At 30.4% G+C, this 27,005-nt stretch overlaps 1 protein-coding gene across 1 annotated transcript in view; it reads right to left on the bottom strand.

Annotated features, from left to right (window-relative positions):
- Positions 1–22,806, bottom strand: part of LOC146532077 (ADAMTS-like protein 4) — a 106,147-nt gene extending 83,341 nt beyond the window's left edge. The window contains exon 1 of the mRNA XM_085197338.1: positions 22,623–22,806. The gene's annotated coding sequence lies outside the window, so the exon portion shown is untranslated. The remainder of the gene's footprint in view (positions 1–22,622) is intronic.
- Between the last annotated feature and the right edge of the window lie 4,199 nt (positions 22,807–27,005).

Here is a 27,005-nt window from a genome sequence, read left to right as displayed (position 1 = left end):
AATAGATTCCTATCGTTATATATAATCGTTAACGTAGCCTAGATTAGCTATATAGAATCTGGTCTAAAAGTTTAATAAAAATCAAATTAACTAATATTGAAGCTGTCAAGTTGTAGGAGCACAAGCGTGTGCCTGTAAGCGCGATAGGCTATGGGTTCGATTCTCACTTCGCTTTGGTGTCGAGGTAAAGCGCTATGTTGAATTACGTCACACAATATGCAATACCTCCAGAATTCAGCTGAAAATGGGAACAGAAATGTATAAATGGGAACGGCACTTCTTTAAGGTTCAAGGTTCCCAGGTTCCCTCTGCCTACCCTGCTATGTACAGGATACAGCGTAAAACTAAAAAAATATATTTAGTAGGTATATATGAGAATATAGTATGCAAAGTAGCTATTTTTACATATAAACGTTTCTAACGACGTTCTACCAGTTAATTTAATTGGCATAGACTTGACGAATGGATAATTGCTCGCTGAGTGCTAAAATGTTGTTTATGCGGTTGTTATAAAATTATTACGTTTTATAAACGAACGAAGAAATAGATTTTGGCTTAAGGCTATAGATATGTATAGCAATATGTTGTAACTAGAGATAATAGGTTCAATTCTGATTTCATTTTGTACTATATTTGTAATTGATAAGATTTTTTTTCAACTTCTCTCTTATAGATATAGGCGTAGGGTAGGACGGAACCTAGTGTTAAGACCGTTTCCATTCTACGCGAATTTTTTGAGGGATTATTATTAGATATATTTTTCTAAAATATTATAATTGTTAAATAAAAAAACTTAACAAAAATAAATAAAATAAGCAAAACACCAATAAATCTAATGAAATTAACTTTTTATCCATATAAATATTTGATTGCGTTTTTAATACGATTTAAACATTAATTATAATTTATAACTTAGTTATTTGGATTATAGCTGTCGATTTATCGTTGTACGTTTAACTGTTACAAATTTCTACTAAACTCGAATGATTTATCACTTTAACAAGGCAAGGCTGTTGATATACATAAGAATTAAGAACAAAAAGAAACCAATTGGAGAATGATTTATTATTATTACGACATCTCAAGCATTCATATTTTACTCATTTACCGCAACTATGTGAGAAGTTCTTAAGGCTGGTCGTCCACGTATATAGAATATTATAGCTTCGTGCTGTACCCAACAGAAAGCAGGGTAGGCAAGGGGAACCTAGTGTTAAGAGATTCCGTTCTCCATTTTCCGCCGAATTTTTGAGGCATTGCGTGTTGAGTGGAGAAAAATATTATAGTACTGTATACAATACGATATTTTTGTATTGTTTATGTATTATATATTCGTTTTACTTATCCTTTAATTAATATATAAATAACTTAAAAATCAACAAGCCACATAAGCAACTGTAAGCTTGACGGTTCTGGGTTCGATTCTCACTCGTAATGAAACTCGAGGAAACGAAATATTTAATATTTACACTTCTTCGCTCTGGTCTCAAAGTAAAACGCAGCTATAAGTTCCGCTACTCAACACGGAATGCCTCCTGGCGGAAAGTGGAATATCTTAACGTTAGGCTCTCTCTGCATACAATATCTTACAATATCCCATTAATTATCAATTCAAGCAAAATTTTTATAATATCTTCAATATCTTTACCAAATATCTCACACTAAACAGCCTTACACAAAACTCCACAGCTACCGTACATTACATATAAACATAAACAAAAACAATGTGAGAAGATTAAAAACATGTCAATATACAAATTGAAACGTCAGAATTATTGATTTGTTGTTAGCACGTACGTATAATGAAAGCTGGTTGCCGGTCGAGGTGTTTAGAATAATTGAGTTATTCTTACGAGTTGTTGGATACAAATTTAGTGTAGGAGCTGTGATGTAATTAATTTTATCTGGTACTATCGGTGTTTAGTATTGACCAATGAATTTCCATTAAAAATATGTATGTATATATATGGGGAATATTGTAGATTTTTGTAGTGAAGGACTGGAGTTCGATGCCAATCGTGGCGGAGGGATACTAGTTTGTAATATTCGGCAGGAAGAGGGGAATGGAGTGTCTTAAAATTAGGTTTCCTCTGTTGACACTGCTGTAGAAGGAAAACAGCATAAAGGTTAGATAATTCAGCTTTATACTGTATTCCGTGTGTAACAGAGTAAGCACAGTGATCTTACACTACTATTGCTATTTTAATACTAATCCCAATAGATGCTAATGATAATACTAATGAAAAAATGATACTAATGAAATATTTTTTTTATTTTTCACATTAGGCTCTGCAGTTTCCCTAAGTCTCCGTTCTCTCTCCTAAGACTGCATAGCCCCCCAACGCGTTGTGAGATATAAGTAACTAATCAAAAGTTTTAAAAGGACAATATCTAAAATATCTTTGTTTTTATTCAACATTCAAATATTGAAATAAATAAACTCATTATGTATATTTAAGAAAAACATTTAAAAATGTGATAAAACAAAATAAAAATACATATAATAGATATTCAAATGTGATAGTAAAAATAAGATATGTGACGTTTATTGTTATAATATAGGCTAAGTTGTTTTTTTATATCGATAATAAAAACAGTTAAGTGCGAGTCGGACTCACCCACTGGGGCTTCTCTATCAACTTTTGCTTACATTGACTTAGAAGTTCATTTTTTGTGCTTAAAGGTACCATAGACCTCAAATAAAAATCAGTTTCCCACTATATCTCGCATACGTAGGCAGAGGGAATCCAGTGTCAAGACACTCCGTTTCTCACTTTTCGCCGAATCCACCATAGACTTGAATATTTAATATTAATTTAATGATACTTCCACGTGATCTCGAGATAAATGGTCTGGACAAACAGAGGAATGGACAACAAAGGGATCAGGGTACCGTTTTTAGCTTTTAAGGCACGGAACCCTAAAATATACTGCAATTTGAAGCCGCCATTTGAATCATGTTAATTTTGGTGACATGAAAACATCTTATAAAACTTAAACAGCCAGTTGTTATCTCGACAAAGCAAGTTTAAACTATTCAATATATAAAATAGAAACGTTTATAATATTTGTCTGTTTGTACCAAGTATAAATAATATAAAATATATATATTATCTTTTATACACCTCTGCTCAAAACGCAATGTCTCAAAAATTTTACGGAATATGGGGAACTGAGTGTCTTGACAGCAGTTTCCCTCTACTTACGAGTATCTTGGTGGGTTATAAGGCAAAAGGAAAAAAGCAGGAAAAGCTAAATAATATTTATAGTTATATTCAAATAAACATACAGGAATACTTATCCGGTTAGGAAGAAAGCCGAGCTAGCTATCAGAATCAGTATTATATAGAGAAACTCAATTGTATCACTTTAGATCACAATCTATAATATTCTTCTATTATCCATTTTCTGATGTCGAACCTATTAGAAATTATAGTTAGAAGAACACCCCTTTTTACCTTCACGCTTTTCCCGCATATAGCAGGGTAAGCAGTAGAAAACTTATGCTAGGACACTCCGTTCCTCTTTTTGCTCTCTGAGAGTTGAATAGTGGAACTTTCACCTCTCTTAATCTACTAGAACAGGGATATGAAAACATAAAAAAAATATATATTTTTTTTAATATGAAAATTATTTAAATATAATAATTTCCTCGAATGGGTATCGAACTTGCAGCCATATAATAAACATCGAGTAAAAATAAATAAAATGGTCGGTATGGTACTCGATGATTACTTCGATTGTATTTTCCATAATAAAATTGATAAAAAATAAACCTACCATTATTTATTTCATTTAAATTGAGATGACATATCAAATGGAAATAGAAAGTATCTATTTTGCCATTAGGTGTCACATGTCATGTTTGTTTAGACCACATCCGTGTCATGTCAAATGTGTCTGTTTAAGCTGCTACTTATTTATTTTTATTTATAGCTTCACGCCGTATCTTACATATACCATAGGCAGAGGGAACGTAGTGTTAAAACACTCCGTAACTTTAAAAATCTTTAAATCTATTTAACGCCAATCTAAAATGTACCGATCGTTTAAAGTAACGTAATTAGACCAATAAATGTTTATCTATAAGGAGGTAGCCAACATCCGTGTAAACGTCAACCGTGACAGAGAACATCGCGTCCGCTACTGGATTATCTTAAATCTAGGCTTCAAGTATTTAAAGACAATGTAAGCTTGTAAGTTATACTAACATTAATTTAAAAGGTACAGAGTAGAGTTTACAGAGAGAGAAATATAGAGAGAGAGTTTTTTTTTACTGTTATTATATTTGGAACTTTTAGTTTAGTAATAGAGACGTCAGATATGAATTGAATGTGGAAAGATGTTTGTATATTGCTTTTAAGAGAAGAAAAAAGTTTAGTGATATATCACTCTTCTGTCTTTTAATATATTTTTGTTCCGTTCACAGCTTCGTCCGCGTGTCTTATCGATAGTATGGCTAAATAGTTGTTTTATATATAAACCTTTTTCTTGAACTATCTATGAGTGAAAACCGCATCAAAATCAATTGCATAATTTGAAAGGTTTAATTGTACATCGATGAAAAGCAATATTGTTTTATACTATACATAGAAGATTAAGATTAAAATATAATTTGTTATATTTAGTTGTTTAGCTCCTTGACATTTTCATTAAATATATGTACTTAATTAATATAATTATTACTTAATATATCAATACTATCAAATTTACATAAAAAAGTAATTTTTCAAATATTATACAATTAGTTATTATCATTATAGAATCAAAAAATTCCATAACACCTTATTAAGCACATTTAAGCAAATGAACTCCTGGGGTTTTATAGCGGAAACTATAATACAATAGCGTTTTTAACGTCAATATAAAATATTCTTTATAAATATGCAAAATTCTTTATGGTATTTAGGGTTCTTTACTAAGTTTGAAAAAAAAAAACAATTGAAAGTAGGTACTTAATGATCCCTTTTTAAATATGCTAGGTTGTATTGGAATTATGGTGATTAACATTATTTTTTTAAATATGCTAGGTTGTATTGGAATTATGGTAATTTTAATTTTATGAGTTTCATTTTTAAATAAATATCGCTTTTATACTGAGTAATATGGTTTTGTTTTAATGAAAAACATGAAAAAACTTAATTTTTATTTATAAATAACCGAAATATTGAAAAAGATACTGTTAGGAAATAAGCGCTAAAAACATTAAATAAATTAAATTAGCTTCACGCTCTATCCCGGATTTAGGTAGTAAAATAAACAGAGGGAACCTAAAGACATTCGATTTCCTACTTTTGGCTCCAGGGAAGTCATGATACCAAACCGAGGAAATGAAAATAATTCTTCCCCCCGAATGGAAGCTGAATCCACAACCGACGCATATAGAGCCAGTAGCTGTACCACGGTACTACGACAGCTTCAACAAACGCTAAACAAAACCAAAAATAAGATACGGAACCCAAAACATTAATTACTGCCGCTTACTTTGTATAAAGAAGCCGCCTACATTATTTGAGTAGACTATAATATAATACCATTGACATTGGCCATATGACGTTCAAATCATTCATTCTTTTGTAAAGATGTCATAAAACAACGCCTAACGACAGAAACGTATTAATAATTCATAAATTTATATGTTTTTTTTTGGATTATGATAATTAATATTTATTATTTTTTTTATGATATTTATAATGTAGTGTATTCTGGTCTAGGAAATCTTCAGTTGAGTGGAAATGAAGATCGATGTCCTAGACAAGTTCAGAGTAAAAGAGACAAAACCCGGTGAAGCTGTAGAGACCACTATTTTCAATAGTATACTGCACATACGATAAAAAAGCTTTTGCCAAAATTCCCAAAAGATGAAATGTATGTTAATTATAAACATTAAGGAAAATAAAAAAAATAAAAATTATATATTTATTAAAACCTAATTTTATATTTGATAATATTAGGTAATACAAATAAGGTATTTTTAAATTTTATAATACTTACTAAGTTAAAATTTGAATAATAATTTTATAATTTAACGATTTCTCAGAGTATTCCTACTTGGACCTACAAGCTATACTAAATATATGGACAAAAAAATTGTTGTCTACTCAAACAAATTAATCGCCTTACTGTACTTACTATAAGTGGATTAAGATATTCGATACTTTTAATCTTTGTACCTTAATATTCTTAAAAGTAACAAATTAGATGATTTTCTAAAAAAAATCTTGAATATGTTAAAAAAATACCAAAAAGTTTGCTAATAGAGGAAAAAATTTTATATAATAAAAAACATGGGTGTAACGCGACGGTTGTGGGTTCGATCCCCACTCGAGGAAGTGAAATATTTATTAACGTTTATATTTCCATTTCTTCGCTCTGGTGTCAAAGTGCGGCGTTGAGTTCTGCCACTTAACACGCAATGCCTCCAAAATTCGGCAGAAAATGGGGAACGGAGTGTCTTAACACTAGGTTCCCTCTGCCTACTCTGCTGTGTGCGGGATACAGCGTGAAGCTAAAAAAAAATCACGACAAAATAATAATTCTAATAACTTGTTTTTTATCTTAAAAATGTTTCTTTGTAATTTAAATAACCCTTTTTCTTCTAGTGGTACATAAAATGGCACTTTATTTAAAAATTCTTGTTTTTTTTCTACTATTACATAACTTCTATGTTTACGTTTAAGATCTAATCTTTATACAAAGCCGAGCCATAACAACGACACACTTTGAAATTTGTATGATTCATACAGTTTTTTTTAGTTTCACGCGTACATCTGTCTCATATAGCGAATAAGCTAGTGTAAAATCATTCTGTTCTCTACTTTTTACTTAGTATCTAATATCACTTTTAAGAGGCCAGTCGCTAGGCCTGTGCCAGCTGGGGCACAAACACGCGACTGTAACCAAAACCAATTGTGGGTTCGATTTCCACTGGAAAAAATGAAATATTTGAATTTTCATTCCATCCCTCTGGTAACCAGTTGAATTCCGCCAGAATCCGGCAGAAAGTCTAGAAAGGAAGTACTTAAATGGGAACGGAACGTCTTAACACTAGCTCCTCTGGTTCCCGGGTTGCGGGTTCGATCCCCTATCGAGGAAGTGAAATATTTATTTACGTTTATATTTCCATTTCTTCGGTCTAGTGTCGAGACAAAGCGTGGCGTTGGCCCTCAACACGCAATGCCTCCAGAACTCGCCAGAAAGTGGGGAACGGAGTGTGTTAACACTATGTTCCCTCTGCCTATCCTGCTGTGTGCGGGATACAGCGTGAAGCTGATTTGTTTATTTTAATTAACACTATTTGACTTACTTCTGACGCCGAATTGGCGCAATCTAAGGACAACGGAGTTGATATAATTGGTGAGCCCATAAAATTACTCTAACAATTAATTAGAAGTAGGTATGACGTCAAAATTCTTTAGTGTATTGCAGTAAACTTCGTATTAAAATATTTTGAATTTGTCATTTATACAAGGTATTTAGATTTATATTTAAATTTATTCTATGAAATGTTTTTAATGTCAATATTTTTTTGGTAATGTTTTAAAATGTTAGTTAGTTGAGGAATGCGCTGGTCCGAATTACTTTATAAAAGTTTCTTTTTTTTAAATAAATACAATAAAAACTTAATTATGTAACCTTTTCTACATAACATTTTATATTATCTTGAAAGTTAAAATTTTGAATGGGAATCAAACGTCACACTCACACGCTGCGATGCTAAATTTATTTGAGATGTTTATATTTGTATACTGGCAGTAGATTACTTTTAATTAACATACGTGTATACATGTATGTAAAGCTGAAAAAAACTATTTTTAAGCAAATACTTTAATAACAACGACTAACTTTGCTAAATTTAATCATTTTTCTTATTTTTAAACGTCCCACAAGAGATACTCAACAATTGTTTTTCAATGCAACAATTCAATTTTCTTTCTTTAGTTTCTCATTCAATAAATATTAAAGAAAAAGCGTCTTATATATTTTGTTGAATACATAATTGGTCTCGTACGCTATGTATCTGCTTAATATAGACTAGATAAACCAGATAAACTACTACACCCATACTAAATATAATGCTCAAAATGCTCAGGAATGTCATACATTAATTAAATATTTTTGTACACATATTCACTTCCGTTATTTAACTTTTCACTATGAAATTATTTCAATTCTGTCTTTCTCTTTGTTACTAAAATAAGAAGCATTCATATTCAACTTCACTTTTTTATTGGTTTTTCCATAAAATAAATTTTTATTAAATAAAAAAAATTATGATAATAATAAACATCACTAATTCCTCATTCAGGGTAAAGACACCAGAGTAAAAACAACCTTGTCAATAGCCATTATGTTAAACTTTATTATAACATCTAAATTAAAATCATTGACCTTTAAATTTGTGTATTATATGCATAGTATGCGGATATAGGTAGGCCTATATAAAATCTTAATTAAGAATAAAATAGATAATTAAAAAAAGCTAGTCGGCATAGATAATTAAAATTTTATTTTGAAATTGTGAATGATTTTTATTATTTATCTGTTGCATTGCTATTTGAGATTAATAATAATTAATTAATTAGTATCGTGATCATATTGTATTTCAATAAAGTACTACAATTAAGTAGGCAATATTGTATATCAAAAATACAATAAGTTTCAATTGTATTTTTTTTATGTAAATACTTTTATTTTATTTTTTAGCCTCATGTTTTTCACACGAAAACATAAGCTGCTTTATCTTAACGGGAATGAACATTAATATTTGACATATAAACACTTTCCCGACCGGGGATCGAACCTACAACCAATTGCGCTTACAGCCACTCTTCTCTCACACCAGATCTTTATTAATAATGCATAATCCTAATATTCATAGAATAAGATGAATCGAAATCGTAGCATCACTTGTTTTTTTTTTTGTTTTAATAAAGAGCGAAAATTCCAAAATCTAAATCCTTTTTACCTAATAATATTTCAAAATATGTCAATACTACATTTATTACTTTAAATTAACATTTATAACATTTTTAAACGTGATAGACTATTAAGATATCAAACCTATTTTGAAATTATTTAAATTAGTTCATAATTAATATGGTTAAACAAGTTTTCCATACTGTAACTAGAATTAAGGGAAATGGTGTCATTATTGCACCAACAATTGACTAAGAGATGGACCATCTGTGCAAATAATGCGGTGCCATGAACCAAATTACTTTATAAATAACTATATTTAAAAAGACATTCAAGTTGGCTATTCTTGTTTTGTACTAATATGTGGCATAGAATGGAGCTCGTTGTAAGGATATTGTATGACACGAAATTCTAAGTCTCTATCATTAGAGTGCAACCTAGTGTCATTAACTACTGACTCTATCATTATTATCTGTTTGATTTTATTTAACTTCGTAATAAATATTATAACGTGAAAATTTATATTATATATATATATTTATTTATTTATTTATTTATTTATTTATTTATTTATTTATTTATTTATTTATTTATTTATTTATTTATTTTTAGCATCCCGCTGTATCTCGCACACACCAGGATAGAAAGAGGAAACCTAGGCATTAGAACTTATTATGTTAAATAGAAATATATTGCCCATTTATAAATAAAATAAATGTGTAGAGTTAATATTTCAACCGATGAAGGAACTGCGACACAAAGCCTTTCAATTGCTAGTTCACTATTTTTTATTTAATCTATAATTTTAAGTAACTAGACAATAAATCATACAAAAATGTCATTTTTAATATCACATTTAAGAAAATAATTATTTTTATACAAAAAAAAAAAATATTATTCTTTGTTATCCAACTAAGAAATAAATCTTAGGTTCACAAAAAATATAGTACGGACGTTTTCTGCGAAAAATTGCTGATTCGAGTTAGGCCTTTTGTATGGTAATTTAGACTACACGTGAATCCTATTTTATGTTAGAATATATTGTAAGAATGTAATAAAAATATATTAATATGAGCACAATTTTAAATAATCCTTTTTATTTTTATTCAGCTTCACGCTGAATCCCGCACATTGCAGGGCAGGCCGAGGGAACCTGAGAATTTAGTGTTAAAACACTCCCATCCGTGCAGCCTCCAGAATGTCTTACGTGTTGAATGGCGGAACTTAACCCCGCGCTGCACCTCGTTAGCAGACCGAGGAAATTAAAATATTAACTATTCTTAGATTGGAAATCGAATCCACAATCTGTATTTATAGACACGACTGGCCTCCTAATAAATAATCTTTCATATCTTATATATCTTCATATTAATAAATTAAATATATTCTTACTTTTATTTCTTTTCCTTTATTACATCGACGTCAAATTAAAAAAAACACTACACAATTCCCTCCTAAAAAACACTTAAATGAAAATTTCACATCAACATTTCTCCTAATAATCTCAGTAAAATGATTTATTCTCTAACGAAAGTGGTTGATAAAATAATAAAGATATATATATATATATATATATATATATATATATATATAATATATATTAAAGTTTTATTAATATTAATATTAAAGTTTTATTCAAATCGATTTAGTTTTTTTTTCTATATATATATATATATATATATATATATATATATATATATATAGAAAAAAAAACTAAATCGATTTGAATAAAACTTTAATATTAACATAATAACATCTAAAGTTCGTTGTTCATATTATATCGAGAGGTGCCTTATCGCATCCGATTACAGATTAGGTTACATTAGGTAACCGCTTATCAGTAGGTGTACTATTTTCCTAAACACTATCTATTTTTGTTCAGCCTTATCATACATAGCATTTGCATATGTCAAGTGACATCTCTGTTGACAAAATGATTTAAAGTAGGTAGATATATATAATGTAATATATACTAAGGGATTCTATTGACAATTGTATTTATTCGTCTTTCTCTTTTTCCTTTCACGCTGTATTATATAGCAGGGTAGGCTGAGGGAACCTTGTGTTAAGTAAGATAGTCCATTCCCCCAATCCCAATTTCTGCTGAGTTTTTCGAAACATAGTGTGTAGGCCTTGTTACCTTAGCGAGAAAATAAAAATATAAAATCATTAATTTCTCCAAATGGGAATTGAACTCAAAACCGTCGCGTCTATTTAATTTACATAGCTGATGTGGTATATATTTAAGTATTACAATTAAATACGTTCATTTCGTTTATTTAGTTTAAACGCTTGGAAGGTATCCAAGAGAAAACCACAACAAAAATATACAATGTGAATATAAAATTATATATAAATATCGATATAACAATAAGAGTAGATATATAACAATATGATGGAGACCTTCAGGGAGAAGTAGGATAAAATCTGATTCTATGCGATGGTAGTAGAATCCTCCTCCACTCAGGAGAGTGATTAGATTTAATTATTTTCATTTTCTTGCTCTATAATATAGGTTTAGTATATAAAGCGCACAAACGTACAATATCTCGAAAGTGGAGAATGGAGTGTTATAACACTAGGTTACACATTTGTAAAAAATGGTTGCCATCTTAAAAAAAAAAAAAATTATTCAAAAACAAATAATAAGAACTCACAACCCATCGTGTTTATCACACACTTGTGCCACTGAGCTACAACGGCTGTCAATATATTACAAATTTCCTCTATAATAGACATTTATTTTAATATTAAAATTAAGTTCCTCACAATATACTGTACTTAACCTACTTACAAAAACAATAACTATTTAACATAAGAAGAAAATTAGCACAGCCTTACAGTTAGTTGATAGCCGCATAAAACGCCTTTGAAAATCTAGACTTTACATGGAATAGAATTGCTTGTCCATAATAAATGCGGTTTAGAGATTCTTGTTTCAGTGTCAACATGGTATTAATTTTATAGAGTTGCTCTTGCTTTTGAATATGGTAGGTTTTTTTGGATCTATTGGATTTTTTTCTCTCTGTTTCCCCCATATAGAAGGGTAGGCAGTGGCGACCTAGTGTTATGGCACTCCGTTCCCAAATTTTTGCCAATTTTTTTTTAAATTATAATTTTTTGTTTATGATAAATCAATAATAAAGGTTAATTATATAAAAAAATATATTGTAGAATTGTCATCAGTATTTACAATCGTCATTTTTTAAGGAAATTCGATCTTCGTTGACTTGAAAACTACTGTTCAATAAATAATAATTATTTCCATAAGTAATAATTTATTATTATTATTTAAAACCATAGTATAAACATGTAAATATGTATATTTTTTTTATGGTCATAAACTGTAACGGTATATCTAACTTGGACAGTATGTCATTTATACAGGTTTTTTCGTAAGCATAACATATTTAAATATGACGCTTAGAAACAAATAAAACATCAATTTCTTAAATATTTATTACAAAGAATTTTAATAAATTAATGCTGCTTTAATTAAATATTAAAGAAATATTATAACAAATATCATTTGGAAAAAAAGAAGAAGAAGAAGAATTTTGGAAAAAAATCGATTTTATTCGAATCCCATAATGAAAACCTAACCAAACTACTCTTGAGTAGATTTCCTTTCTAATAAAAATGAACCACAAAAATCGGTTCACCCAGTCGAAAGTTCTTAGATAACAAACATGAAAAAGCTAAAATCGAATTGACAACCTCCTTTTACAGAAGTCGGTTAATAAAATTAACGATTTCCTTATTAAAGTATTAGTAAAAAGAAAGTACAATTAACCTATGAACAGATAAACATTACAATAATTTAACAAACAACACCGTTAAGTATTATCCCCATTTCGTAATTAATATGGACTAGCCGCACGCAAGTGTCCACAGCCTTCTTAAGAACAATTGTTGAAAAATTGTCTCTACTATATTCAGAGATTATTATTAAAATATTTTTATTTTTATTTGTTTAGCGGTATTTATACGATATATTATGTTTCTTTTTCCTGTTTCATTATGTATTCTGCGTACCTATACCAGGATAGGTAAAGAACGTTCAAGACACTCTGTTCACAACTCTCCGCCTGAATTCCACACATTGCTTTTATTGAAGTGGAACTGCCCCAAATGGGTATCGACCCCACAATCATTATGTTTACAGATTTGGTCCCACTGTGGCCTAATTGCTTTATTTTAGTTAGCTTACACTATATTCCGCACATAGAAGAGAAGGCAGGCCGTTCCCATTAGAAGAGAAGGCAGACCGTTCCCATTAAGACAATCTCACTTTCCACTGAATCTTTAAATAAGAACGCCCTTAGCCACGTTACCAAAGCGAGAAAATATTAAATATTTCAATCCCTAAATGAGAAGCGAATCTACAACTGTTGTGCTTACAGTATATGAGCTATATCTGCGCCAGAACGGCATCCATGATGATAAATCAGGTGTATGTCGAAATCGACCAGTTTGAAAGAACTCTTTTTATTTACTGTCCTGATAACGGAATTGGGTTATCATAGTTGTTTACCTATTTAATTATAAGCGGTCTGGGAATATTGGTTAAAGGTCGTCATAAATATTATCTATAGTTATTGAATAGAATGACTGCGTGTAAACGTGGTGGTATTGAGTTTGATTCCTGCTCGAGAGAATGAGATACTGATTATTTTTTATTTCTATTTGGTACCCACCACACAAGGCCTACAGAATTCTGGTCTCCAGAAGTAGAGTGTAAGTAAGTACCCTCTAAGACACACTAAGAAGACGTAAAAAAATAATAAGATAATTTAGTTTATTATTACTATTTATTATGCTTACAATTATTTCTGCAATTTAATTTTGCTAAATTATATTTTTTATAAAAAATTAAACCCACTTTCTGTGAATGTAGATATCGTATGTCACCTGTCGAAATATTTTATTATTAATCTATATATATAAAAGGACTTGTCCTCACTGACTGAGGTAAGACGCACGCACAGCCGTAACCGCTGTGCGTAGAAACGTGAAATTTGGACAGATGTTTACTTTCGTAATCTGGACATCCACTAAGAAGGGATTTTGAAAAATTTTAACCCTAAAGGGGTGAAATAGGGGTTGAAAGTTTGTATGGAAAAAAAAATAAATCAGCACCGATATTTATAAAATTTGAAATTTAGATTTTTAAAAGTATTTAATTGAACACGTGTTTCATAGTTTTCTAGAATTCTCCCCCTAAGGGTGCAAATAGGGGGTTGAAAGTTTGTATAGATTTTTTTTAAATCGGCACCAATTTTTATAAAATTTGAAATTCAGACTCTTAAAAGTATTTAATTGAACATATGTTTCATGGTTTTCTAGAATTCTTCCCTTAAGGGTGCAAATAAGGGGTTGAAAGTTTGTATGGAAAATTCTTAAAAACGCCAGCGATTATTATAATATTTGAAATTTAGACTCTTAAAAATATTTTATTGAATATGTGTTTCATGATTTCCTAGAATTCACCCCTAAGGGTGCAAATAAGGGGTTGAAAGTTTGTATGAAAAAATCTTTAAATCGCCACCGATTATTATAAAATTTGAAATTTAGACTCTTAAAAATATTTCATTAAACATATGTTTAATAGTTTATTAGAATTCATCCCTAAATAAGCGAAAGCGAAGCTGCGCGCGTCCGCTAGTAGTTATATAAGTAGCGTACTTTAAAAGTTCAAAATAAATTCGAAAGTATTTTACATCAATCATTGATTTTTAACAACACAGTGTGTAATTTATCTTCTTGACACTTTAAGCAAATATAAAATTTCATTCAATTAAGATTTCCCTTAAATGAGCATGTGCAAAGTCGGTTAATTTTAATACATTTTTTTATTAATTTCAAATCGAATTCACCGAGTACCTACGTAAATGAAGCTTACATACAAGTTGCGTAGTAAAAATACATAAAATTAAATTATTGAAATCAGTCGTGACTTAGCAGCTCGGTTGTGAGTTCGATTCCCATTCGAGAAAATGAAATATTTAATATCTACATCTCTTCTCTCTGGGGTCAAGGTCAAAGCGCGGCTTTGAGTTGTGCCACTAACACGCAGTGCCTTCATAAATCGGCAAAAAGTGGAGAGCGGAGTGTCTTGACAATAGGATATCTCTGTTATGGTCGGGGTACAGCGTGACGCTAAAAAATAGAGTTCAGAAGTCTCTATGAGTGAATATTTAGCTACTTGAAATTCAATTCTAGTTTCATTATCAGTAAACAAAAAGGAACTACGATTTTGTTATTATAAGCCTGGAGTAATATATATATATATATATATATATATATATATATATATATATATATATATATATATGTCAGTTTAATATATTATTATAAAAAAACTTTATACAGAATGTTCAACTCGGCAGGATTTCAACCCACGTCCTCTAGATAAACACGTACAAGCTTAGAGCCATTTGAATTATGTGATTATATCACATAATACGATTATTTAAATTCTTAAATATTTCGTTATAAGATTTTATATAGTTTTTATTGTTAAACAATAATAATAAAAATAACAATATTAAACTAAAATATTTATTTTGGATTTCATTTTTTTTTACGCTATATCTCGCGCATAGTAGGTTAAGCAGAAGCAGCTTGACAACCTACTCCCCACTTTCTTCCGAATTCTGAAAGTATTGCCTGTTGAGTCAAGTCGGAGCTTAACGCCGCGCTTTGTCTCTACACCAGAGAGAGGAAATGAAAATATTTAATATGTCATTTCTTGTATTGGGCCGAATATCGAACCCACAGCAAATTTAAATAACGGAAAATTCAATATATAATTCATTTTTTTTTCTAAATTCATCTCAATTCTACGGTACGAAATAAATAGTTTTGCGCGTATTCATTCTATGAAATCCACTTGTTCGGTGACGTGCTAATTTTTTTCACCATTTCCTCGTCTTTTTGTCACTTTTTATGGACATGGAGGAAAAAAATGGAGAGTTCATAATAACGTGACTGGTTTTTGCTGAGTAAATAACGGATTGCAAGTATTTATTATAAAATATATTTTTCTTGATAGCTAACTTATTTGAAGTGTGACTTAAGTTTATAAATAAAATGATTTATCTGTGGTATTATAATTTTATGAGCTACTAAAATATTGTACTAAATAATCTTGTTATAATTATTTATTTAAGAAAACAAAAAAAGGGAATATGTAGAGTTTCTTTTTTTTATAGTTTGGAGAAATGAAGGATTTTTTCTGCAGTTTCATAAAATTATATTAGGAGGCCAAAAAGAGCTTTAAAATACTTTAGTACTAAACTGTTGATATTACAACATTTTCATTCATCGTTTTGTCGAATTTAGATAAAGTTATCAAAATCATTCATGGGTCATAATCAGAAAAAGTGCACATTTTGTGTCTTTTCTTGTCCCGCTACTTTGAATGCGTTTTAAAAATACAATTTTAAAGATAATTTAAATATTTTGCCATTTAAGATAAATTTACTTATTAACTTAAAGATTTTTGTAATATTTTAAATGTATTAAGGCTTTTAATAGTATTTTTTGTTAGTTGCAAAAAACTTTTCAAAATGCGTGTCCCATTCACCACTTTACTTTTTAAAAATTGATTTGTTACGAATGTTTATGGTTTTATTTGATTTCAGATATGTTTATATTACTTTACTTTATGCATAATATTAAATAGAACTACTTTTATTGATACATTATTTAATAAATAATATATATTAATTAAGTAAATTTGTCCCAAAATATTGTCTTTTTGTTACTCAGGGCTAGTAACGTACAATTAAAATATGAACGCAATTATTTTGGATGGTATTTAATATTAGTTTTTATTGTGGCACCATAATTGTAAAAGTCAATGCTATCGTAGCTACAACCAGTAGTGTTCTCGCAGCAGTTGAGGGGTTCAAATGTTTTAAAGGGAATGCGTAAAATTACATCTCAGGGTTATAAACGGCTTTTATTTTGGTAAGTATTCTATAATTTCGTTTTCTTGTTTATGTTATTTGCTTCTTTTTACAAAATCTCAAAAAAGAACGTCAGTGCTTGCACATGCAACACGTGGCTTATGAGCAAATATTTAAAAAGGTTAGAATTTCTCAGACTTCATTCTCAATTTCGTTATATTTCGTTACGTAACGAAATTGAGAAAATATGAAGCCTAGTTCACAATTACGGTACCAATGTTTTCTTATATATGTTTATAATAAAATTTTATCGAACCGGTGCTTGTATATGGAAGATATGTATATAAGAAAAAAAAAATTGCTGGCATATGAAAAAAACTATTAGTGACTTTTCATAACGTAAAGTAACCAAAAATAATGATTTTTAAGTTTTTTTGCTTGTTTGCTTGTTTGTCTATGTGTTTGTGCACGCTAATCTCAGAAACAGCTGAACCGATTTAGTTAAATTTATTTTTATTCTTTCTGAAATTAGTTGTGATTTTGTGATTTTTATTTTTTGATATATATTTTTGTATTTTCAGTAAGCGTAAGCTCCTATGTCAAATGCTGAAACAAATGCTTTTTTTTTTTTAGATATAGAGAACGTCTTAAAAAGACCAATCCTATTAAATATGAAGATATGCGGAATAAACACTTACAAAGAATTAAACTTAATTCCAATGATAACGACTCAAATTTTGATATATTTTAAAGTGAATTTAATTTTATCATTAACTTTGTGATCTCTAACTAGAAATATAAGTTTATTACGTTACGAACTAGCATTATTATATTGTTAATATTCTCACTTTGTTATGTTTTCTTCTTACATTTATAATCTGTTAATTCAACGATTGAACCTTTAAAATTTTGATCTGTGTCTCATTAAATAAAAAAAACAATAGTTTTATTCATATAATATCGTTATTTTGTTGTGTATAATGCCTTATGTCATCAGTTTCGTAACAAACTTTATCAGTGTTGTTACTTATCAGTTACGTTACGAATTCGAAAATGTCCACTTTTCTGATTATGACCCTCATAGCCAATGTTATTTCATATTTCCGTAAATATGGGATAAGAAATCATAAAAAATTACATAATTGCTACTAGATTATACACAAATCAGTTTAACGTAAAACTTCCTAAAAATAAATTTATTTGGTGAAGTTGTTTTAAATTATAACAGATTGTTGTAACAGATTTCCTACAAAAATATTTTATTATTATTTTTCTTTTCGGCTTCAATTTTTATTAAGCTAAAACTGGGAAGACAGAGAGAACGTAGTGTCAAAACACTATATTTGAGATAGTGCGTATTGGTTACTTAGCAAAGCTCAATCAATCGTAATAGTCATTAAATATCTAATATCTAATTCTAAGCTAAAAATAATAATCTTAAATATGCTCTTCTAAAAAACTAAAAAGCAAATCGTCTTTACATGTTCAAAAAATCATAGAGATGTATCACTTCACACAATCCTCACAAAATAAATCAAAAGGACTTCAGTATTTCTTTCTAAAATGTATTCTTAATAAGTAATATTAATTAAAAAACACACACAATAGAATAAACACACACGTCAAAATTAAACCATATAGCGTATACGAAACAGCTGCGCGTGCGCACAGCATTTATCGAATCGTGTTCTAGCGTTACGAATAACCTACATCTACCGAGTCCAATAGAAAAATCACAATCGAATGCGTTAAGCCATCCGCCGATAGCGTTATCGGTGGCCCCATAACACCGGAACCACATATGGCTGGTGGGGAATCTGTTCGATTGATGGACCATGGAACTCATAGTTAATTCATGGGGTCAATAACTTAAATAACTTTTAGGTGATTGCTTATTTTAGTTGTAATGTATTGTAAAATAAAATAATCGCGTACAGCAGGGTGGGTAGACAGTGAGAAGCTAGTGGAAGCTAGTGGTAAGACACTCCGTTCCCCACTTTCCACCGGACACAAGAGCTGATTAGCAGAGGTATGAAATTAAAATATTAAATATTTTTTGAGAGGGATTCGAACCGACAACCTGACGCGTTTTGAGGGGCACGTTGGTGTTCCTGCGCCATTGAAATGTGATAAAAAAAAAAATTTAATTTTCATAACCTTTTGCTGATATCTAATATTAAACCAATGCTATCCAATATAAAACCAACCAGTACTTTAAAGTTTATATTTGCAACTAATTTTCTTAGAAGAGGCGGAAAACGGAAAATCTATATTGTATGTACAAAGCAAAATTTAAAACCATAAGTCCACAACCGTAGCCATGATTCATATTCGTAGAATTTTATATACTTAAGTAAATTGTAGTAGTTTTGTTTCACATTTACAATGTATCTCGCATATAGCAGGGAAGTAAAGGGAACCTTTCCCCAATTTCTGCTGAATTTTTCGAGGCATTGCGTGTTCAGTGGCAAAACTCAACGCCGACCTGGTTGCCAGAGCAAATATATGAAAATATTAATTTATAATAATTCATTTTCTCGAGTTGGAATCGAACTCACAACCGTCCGTCGAATAATAGTCATACTCATATGACCTTTCTTAGCCGTACCTATACAAGAAATACTTGTGTTATTAAAACTTAGGCAAATCTAATGTATAAACATACGAGTAATATTCAAAATTTTCAAGGTCTACAACCGATAGCGGCTACATATAAATATTTATTTACATAAAATATTTAGTTTCATATCTTTTTACACTAACAGAGTAAAAAAAGAAAACATAACTCGAGACTCTGAGAGAAGTAAACCGACGGTTATGGGGTTAAAATAAAAATAATATTAAAATATTAATTAAAATAAAATTAAAATATTAATAAATAAAATTCATTCTCCCCACTCGGGAGAATGAATTTTATTTATTAATATTTTAATTTCTTCCCTCTTTTACCAAGGCAAAAGGGCAACCTTGAGACCCTCCACTAAAACCTCAATACCCCAAAAAATCGACGGAAAGTTGGGAACGGAGTGTCTTAACACTAGGTTCCTGGCTATCCTGCTCATGCGAGATATAGCGTGAAGCTCCCTAAAAAGACACAACTATCTCTTAAAATCTTAAATAATAATAAAAAAAATACGGCCAGTCATGTTCCATCGACATCGACAGTTTCGCACAAAAACATTCGAAATCCATTGTACGAAATATATACGCGTGACTTAATATCACTTATGTAATGGAGCATGGGTTGTTAACCTCATATTTAACATCTGATATTATTTGATTAGATCCCGTGCTCGAAACTACAAATCTTTGATCTGAACAAACAAACCGACCGTTTTTTTTTATAATGGCGTGCTAATTGACCTGAAAGTGTTACGAATGACTCATGGGGCCTATGACGTCATTGAAGAACTGGAAACGAACTGAACATGTACTGTTTATATAGAATTAAATGATATATTAACTTTAAGAAGAAAGTAATTGATACAAAGAAGTTAAATCTGTTGACTTTTAGAACAATTGAAAAAAAAATCGCTTATTTAATAAGGCAATCTGAATCGTTGCTAAAATTTATCGATGTCGTTGCTACATCACTAATATTCTTTATACGTATTGTTTTCATTATATTAGCTAATACTTAAAATATATATTATTTTTCTTCAATTCTTCGCTCTATGATCGAGGTTAAGAGCGGCGTTGTGTTCCGCTACTCAACACACAATCAGAATTTGGCGGAAAATGGGGAACGGAATGTCTTACACTAGGTTCCCTCTGCCTACCCTACTTCTAGAACAACAGAACATAATCCTATTTTACATTCAAATCCAAGAGCCGTATATTACACTATAAATTGCAGGTAAGGAACTACTGCACGATACGCAAATCACAGTTTATCCCGTTGTATATGTTCTAAGATCCCGTTATAAGACCATAGCTAAGGTGAGAAACCGTGCGCCTTGAAATTAGGACTTAAAAATATTAATATTAGATATGAAATGGCATTGGAGGAACCCTCATGGCATGGAACGTGATTTTAGTAATATTGGGTTCAAATCCAACTTGAGGGTAAAAAGTTAACTTTGACCTTTGAAAAAGGAAATCACAGATGAGGACTTTTTTAAGCACTCTCTCTTTATTTCATTCTAGAATATCTATTTTTCAATAGTTGTTAATAAAACTAAAATGAAATAAGAATAATTATAGCAAAACTATTTCAGATTAAAACATTTAAGTTTATTTTTAGATTTTCCGCTTATAATGAACTTGCGGAATTTCCACGGTGTTAATATACCCATATAAAAGGTTTACGTTAGCGTAACAAAAGCAGACGAGGTGATGAAAACTAGTTTACATAAATTGAGCACGAACCATTGATGGAAAAGATCGAGATTGCTTCTAAAGATTTTTTTATACCGAAAAGCCGTTGAAAATGTGATGGGTGGTCATAAAATTGATATAAATATTATATGTATATAATTAAAATTCATAGTTATTAGGTATATGCATATTAAATACTAAATAGGCCAAATGCTAAAGCTAAAAATTTTATAATATAAAATTTATTTGTCAAAAGCGATATTTCTGATTTTATAATATTTTATTCCTTTGCATATTATTTGGATGTGAAAAATAAAAATGGTGTGTAGACTATATGATAATTTTTAATAATTCACTTCTTATTTATTTATTTAGCTTTGAGGTGTGTATCCCGTACATAGCAGATTAGGCAGACGGAACCTGAAGAAAAGTAATTCTGGAGGCATTCCATGTTTAGCGGCGGATATTAACGCCGTTCTTTGCCTGGACACCAGAGCGAAGAAATAAAAATAAATTCGTTTTAATCTGGAGCAAATATATAATCGAATATGAATCGAACCCACTACCTGTCGTGTTTACAGTTACTCGATTGTGCCTCTGCTCCACGCCTGGCCGCTACCTTATTAATAACTTTTTTACACTAAAAAATAAAATATAATTTTAGAGTTTACCTTCTATCGACGATTACTTATATAAAGTATAGTATTTTCTAATTTCTTAGTCACACGTTCAAATTGCACTTGCTATACAGTAAAAGAGATAATAATATTAAGTTCTGTTTGTTTATAAATATTAATAAATATAATTTTAAAATCTAAATTTTAATAATTGAGTAATAAGTAGAGATTGCAGTAAGTAGTGATTTTTTTAATCATTATAGAATAAAGATATCAATACAATAAACAAAACAAATCTATTTGTAGATTATAACTAAACAGATACAGAAAGAATAAAAGCCTAGTTATATTAAAAGTCTAGATTTTCAGACGAAAATTAGTATCTACAGTCAAATAATTATTTAATCACTAATTGCAAAGTTTAGTAAATATTCAAATGTACTCGTAGTGCGGGCTCGTCTAAGGTTAGCTCATTGAACTATATATCCGGTTAATATTATAGCGGCGTTAAAATCAATAACAATTCATTAATTATATATTTTTTTCTATGCATCACGCTGTATCCCGCACACATCAGAATAGGCAGAGGGAACGTAGTGTTAAGACACTCCCCAGTTCCCCATTACCCGCCGAATTTTAGAAGCATTGTGTGTTGACTGGCGGCACTCAACGTCGTGCTTCTCCTTGACACCAGAGCGAAGAAAATGGAAATATTAAATATTTCATTTTACCCAATCGATATCGAACCTACAACCTATTGCGTTTTCACACACTTTGCACCCCCGCACCACGACTGGCCTCAAATTAATTATACATAATAATATAACTAAAGAAAACTTATTTGTCACATACTAACCTTAACACGTTTCACTAAAATTCATTCACTCATTCACTATTTAATACATTTTTTTTTATTTTAGTATAATAAATAATAATAATAGAATAATAATTATTTCTATCACGGTCAGTTCTTGTTAGTGCGATAGCCGCGTGGTAGGAAGTTCGTGGCGACGAGCGACACGTCCGAGCTCGCACGCGTTCTTTTGTCGACTATAGCATAACCCGCTCTTGGCCATAAGTTCACTTTTTACTTGCTCCTGTTTCGTTGTTTTTTTTTCAGCTTCACGCTCTATCTCGCTTATAGCAGGATAGGTGGGAACCTAGTGTTAAGACACTCCATTCTCCACTTTCCGCCCAACTTTCGAGTTTCATATTGAATAGCGGAATTCTACGCGGTTTTTGGTTTTTATACTAGATCGAAGAAATAAGAATATTAATAAATAATAATTAATTCCCCTATAGGGATCGAACTAACAACCATCGCGTTACATTCACACGCTCGTGTCCCATAACGGCCTCTGTAGGTACAGTTAACTGAAAATTGTTTTTAAGGAAATTTTATTTTCCTCGTTTTCCTTATTCAGGAATTTCCATATTTTGTTTATTTTTTTCATTGTCATATACTTTTGTATAGCGCGTGTAGTGCCTTTGTTGGTCAAGTTGCCACTATTATAATATTATGCGTTTTTTTATAAAAAATACTTTTAAATTTTAGATTTTATTTGAAGTAGAGCATATTTTATGTAGTTTTATTATTTTACCTATGTTCAGCTTCACGCATTTTCACGCATATAATGGTACCTTGGTTACCTTGTGTTCATCTTCGTTCCTAATTTATGCTGAATTTTCGAGACATTGCTTTTTGAATAGTGGAACTCAACGCCGTGTTTCGTCTACAAGAACGAGGAAATAAAAATATATTGAATTTAATCAAATCCCGAGTGAGAATCAAACACGCAACCGTCGCGTTCACGATCACACGCCGTTCCACTGTGCCACAAACAACACACTGCGTTAAGTCTTTATAAAAAAATACATTTTGCTCTTACAAATTCATAACAATAAAGAATGGCAATATTTTATTTATTTATTTATATAAAAAACCAACACAGCGAATACTGACAAGTTCAAAAAATAAAAAGTACAAATATTAAAATAAAATTCAAAATACAGCCGCAATTACAGATGACTACAAACAAACCCACAATATAAGTATTTATGAAATATATATGTAAAATTATATTTAAAAAATAAAAATTTAAAAAATATTCACATGTGGCGACAGGAGGCTAAGTTAGTGTATAAATATGAGTTATTTATACATTGGATGTCCAATTGAAGTTAACAATATCTCTTTCATCTGTTAACGTACTTGACGAGGCAATTTGATTTGGTTACACCTAGTCGGTAATGTTAGTAATGTTAGAAAAAGTCAATGCTATATTTTTATTATCAAAGAATTTTATATTAGCTTACCTTTTATTTGTATATATTTTTTTATTATAATACATTTAATTATTAGAAAATTATTCGTATGTACGTAAATATACTTTGGCTTAGGAAAATGTATGCTGTATTTTTTTCTATGTATATTTTTGATAAAAAAAAATTAAAATCAAAAAATATTTTTCTATTATTATTTTACCTGACAATTAATTATTGTTTTTAAAAAGATTACATTAAAGCACCACCAATTCTCTCTCTCTCTCTTCGCTGATAATAAAATAAATATTTAAAAATTCCACCTCTATAATATCATTAAAATTATTATTTAGAAAGAAAATTCAAATAACAGAAACCAAGTTAATTGTTATTTCTTAGAGTTTCACACCTATGGAATGTCTAATTGTCCTATACACAAAAACATAAAATCGATAAATTCCACGCCTGCACTGTACTCGTTACTACCGTAACACATTGTAAATACTATATACGTTTTCTTATAAGATATTTATAATTTCACAGGTTCATAAAATGTCTGACATTTGTTTGTACAATCAAATTTATAGCTCAGTAGGCGCAAGTTACGAGATATTAAAAGAAATATGCTGCCGCGTAGTGGGGCAGCTGTAAAGAAAGTTTTGGGTTCCATACCGTCGTGGGGGCTTGTTAACTATAAGAATTTTGATAGTTTTTCAAAAGGTATATAGGGTATTTAGATACTAATGCTTAATGCTGGATCATTTATATTAACACTAGCGACCCGCTCTCGTCTTCTCTCGGTTTTGCAGCGCAATTAAGATTTCTTAAGTAAAAATTAAAACCATATTTTGTTAAAACCTTAGTAGCATTTTGGTAATTCCCATAAGGATTAAATTCAATTAATAAAAAAAAAAAGAAAAATTATATCAATAATGAAGTATTTTATAAATTGCTATAAAATTACTATTTTAATAATTTGGTTTAAAATCCAGTTTAGTAAAAAAATAATATAGTACTAAACGTGAGAAAAGCCGCGAGTGGGTCGCTAGTATTTCTTTAAAACTGTCCCAACTACGTCAAGAAAACGTCAATTATTATTTAATACCTGCCTCTAAAATATAATTATGAACTTTAACTATCATAACTGTACGATCTATAAAATACGAGTTCAAACGTTCAAAGTTTATTATAACAAGAAAAACTAATTATGCAAAAATATATATATAATTATACGTTATATTAGCAAAAAAGTAAACATTTCAAATTTACTTCACTCGCTATTTATAAGAGTGACAATAGAATTTTTTACTTCCCTTTACAATTAAAGATTACTATAATGCCTATTTTTGTTTCGTAGGTGGTTAAAACGTTTACTTTCTGTAATAAAGAGAACGGAGTGTCTTAACACTAGGTTCCCTCTGCCTACCGTGCTGTGTGCGGGATAGAGCGTGAAGCTGTTTTATTTTTTATAATACAGCAAAAATACACGAAGTTTAATTTATTTGTTAGAGGTAGAGGACGTCGTGATGCAGTTTTGTTAATATTTTCACTTCTTCGTTCTGGTAACAAGGCAAAAGTCCGGCGTTGAGTTCCGCAACTCTACAGGCAATACCTTAAAAAATTGGCAGAAATTGGGTGTCTTGTCTTAACGCTTTTACAGTCAGACACTCTATCTATCGCTGTACGAAAAAATATTAAAATCAAGCTATATTTACACCTAAATACAATATCTAGTTTAAAGTTTATTTATTCTTAAAACTTCACATATTCCATTTCCTCCTTCCACAATTATCCTTTCAACTTCTATATCCATCAACAACCAGAGTATAATTCATCATACGATTTCTAAAATAATTAATTGAAAAGTTTTAAAAAAGGGAAAGATCTTAAGAAGCGCAGGTAACCAAAGACGCTAAAACCGTTCTCACGGCGTAGTGTTACACGTTATATCGTTTATCACTCTCATTACAGAATTCCCGACACCTTATTAGTAGTGATTAAAAATAAACACTGGATTTATTTTAAGTGAAAAAGTTAGTGAGAAATATAAATGTCTGCAATATTTTGTTTGAGGATACAGGGAACTTGGGAACCTAGTATTCTCCGTTTCGATTAAGATATTTCCGTTTCCCACTTTTCGCGCAAAATATTAAATATTTCATTTACTCGAGTGAAAATCGAACCCAGAACCTGTCTTGCAATAGCACGCTTATAAACGCCACGACTGGTTAAGACTGGTCAAGTATCTATAAAAATACAAGAAGCAAAATCTATACAAGTCGAGGTGTGTCGAGTGTCGAGGCAAACCGCGGCGTTTAGCTCTGCCACTCAACACGCAACGCCTAGAGAATCTGGCAGAAGAAGTGGGGAACGGAGTGTCTTAACATTAGGTTCCCTCTGCCTACCCTGCTGTGAGCGAGATACAGCGTGAAGTTGATAAAAATAAAAATTAATCTCAATAAAACCAAATATTTATTAAAATTTATTGTCATCTACAAACTACTGGGGGCAGTGTGTGTGTATGTCTGTACTCTGTGACATATACCAGGAAGTGGACTCGTGTATTAGGTTACCTGTACATCATATTTACATAGTTTAGCCATATATAGTAAATATAGAAATAAAATAATCTCGTATTTACTAAACATTACATTATTATTATTATTTTAGCTTCACGCTGTATCCCGCACATATTGAAATATTTATTTACGTTTATATTTCCATTTCTACACTCAACACACAATGCCTCCAGAATTCGGCAGAAAGTGGGTAACGGAGTGCCTTAACACTAGGTTCCTTCCGCCTACCCCGCTGTGAGCGGGATACAGCGTGAAGCTTCTCCACAAATAGATAAACTTAGTGTCATAGTGCATATACCTACCTCTGGTGTCGGGGCAAAACGCGGCGTTGAGTTCTGCCACTCAACACACAATGCCTCCAGAATTCGGCAGAAAGTGGGTAACGGAGTGCCTTAACA

This window comes from Heliconius melpomene, chromosome 14 (assembly GCF_056956725.1).
Source record: "Heliconius melpomene rosina isolate 202511_hmr_F chromosome 14, ASM5695672v1, whole genome shotgun sequence".
NCBI classification, from domain to species: domain Eukaryota; kingdom Metazoa; phylum Arthropoda; class Insecta; order Lepidoptera; family Nymphalidae; genus Heliconius; species Heliconius melpomene.
Note: the sequence above shows the minus strand (reverse complement) of the source record. Positions and strands in the feature narration are given on the sequence as shown.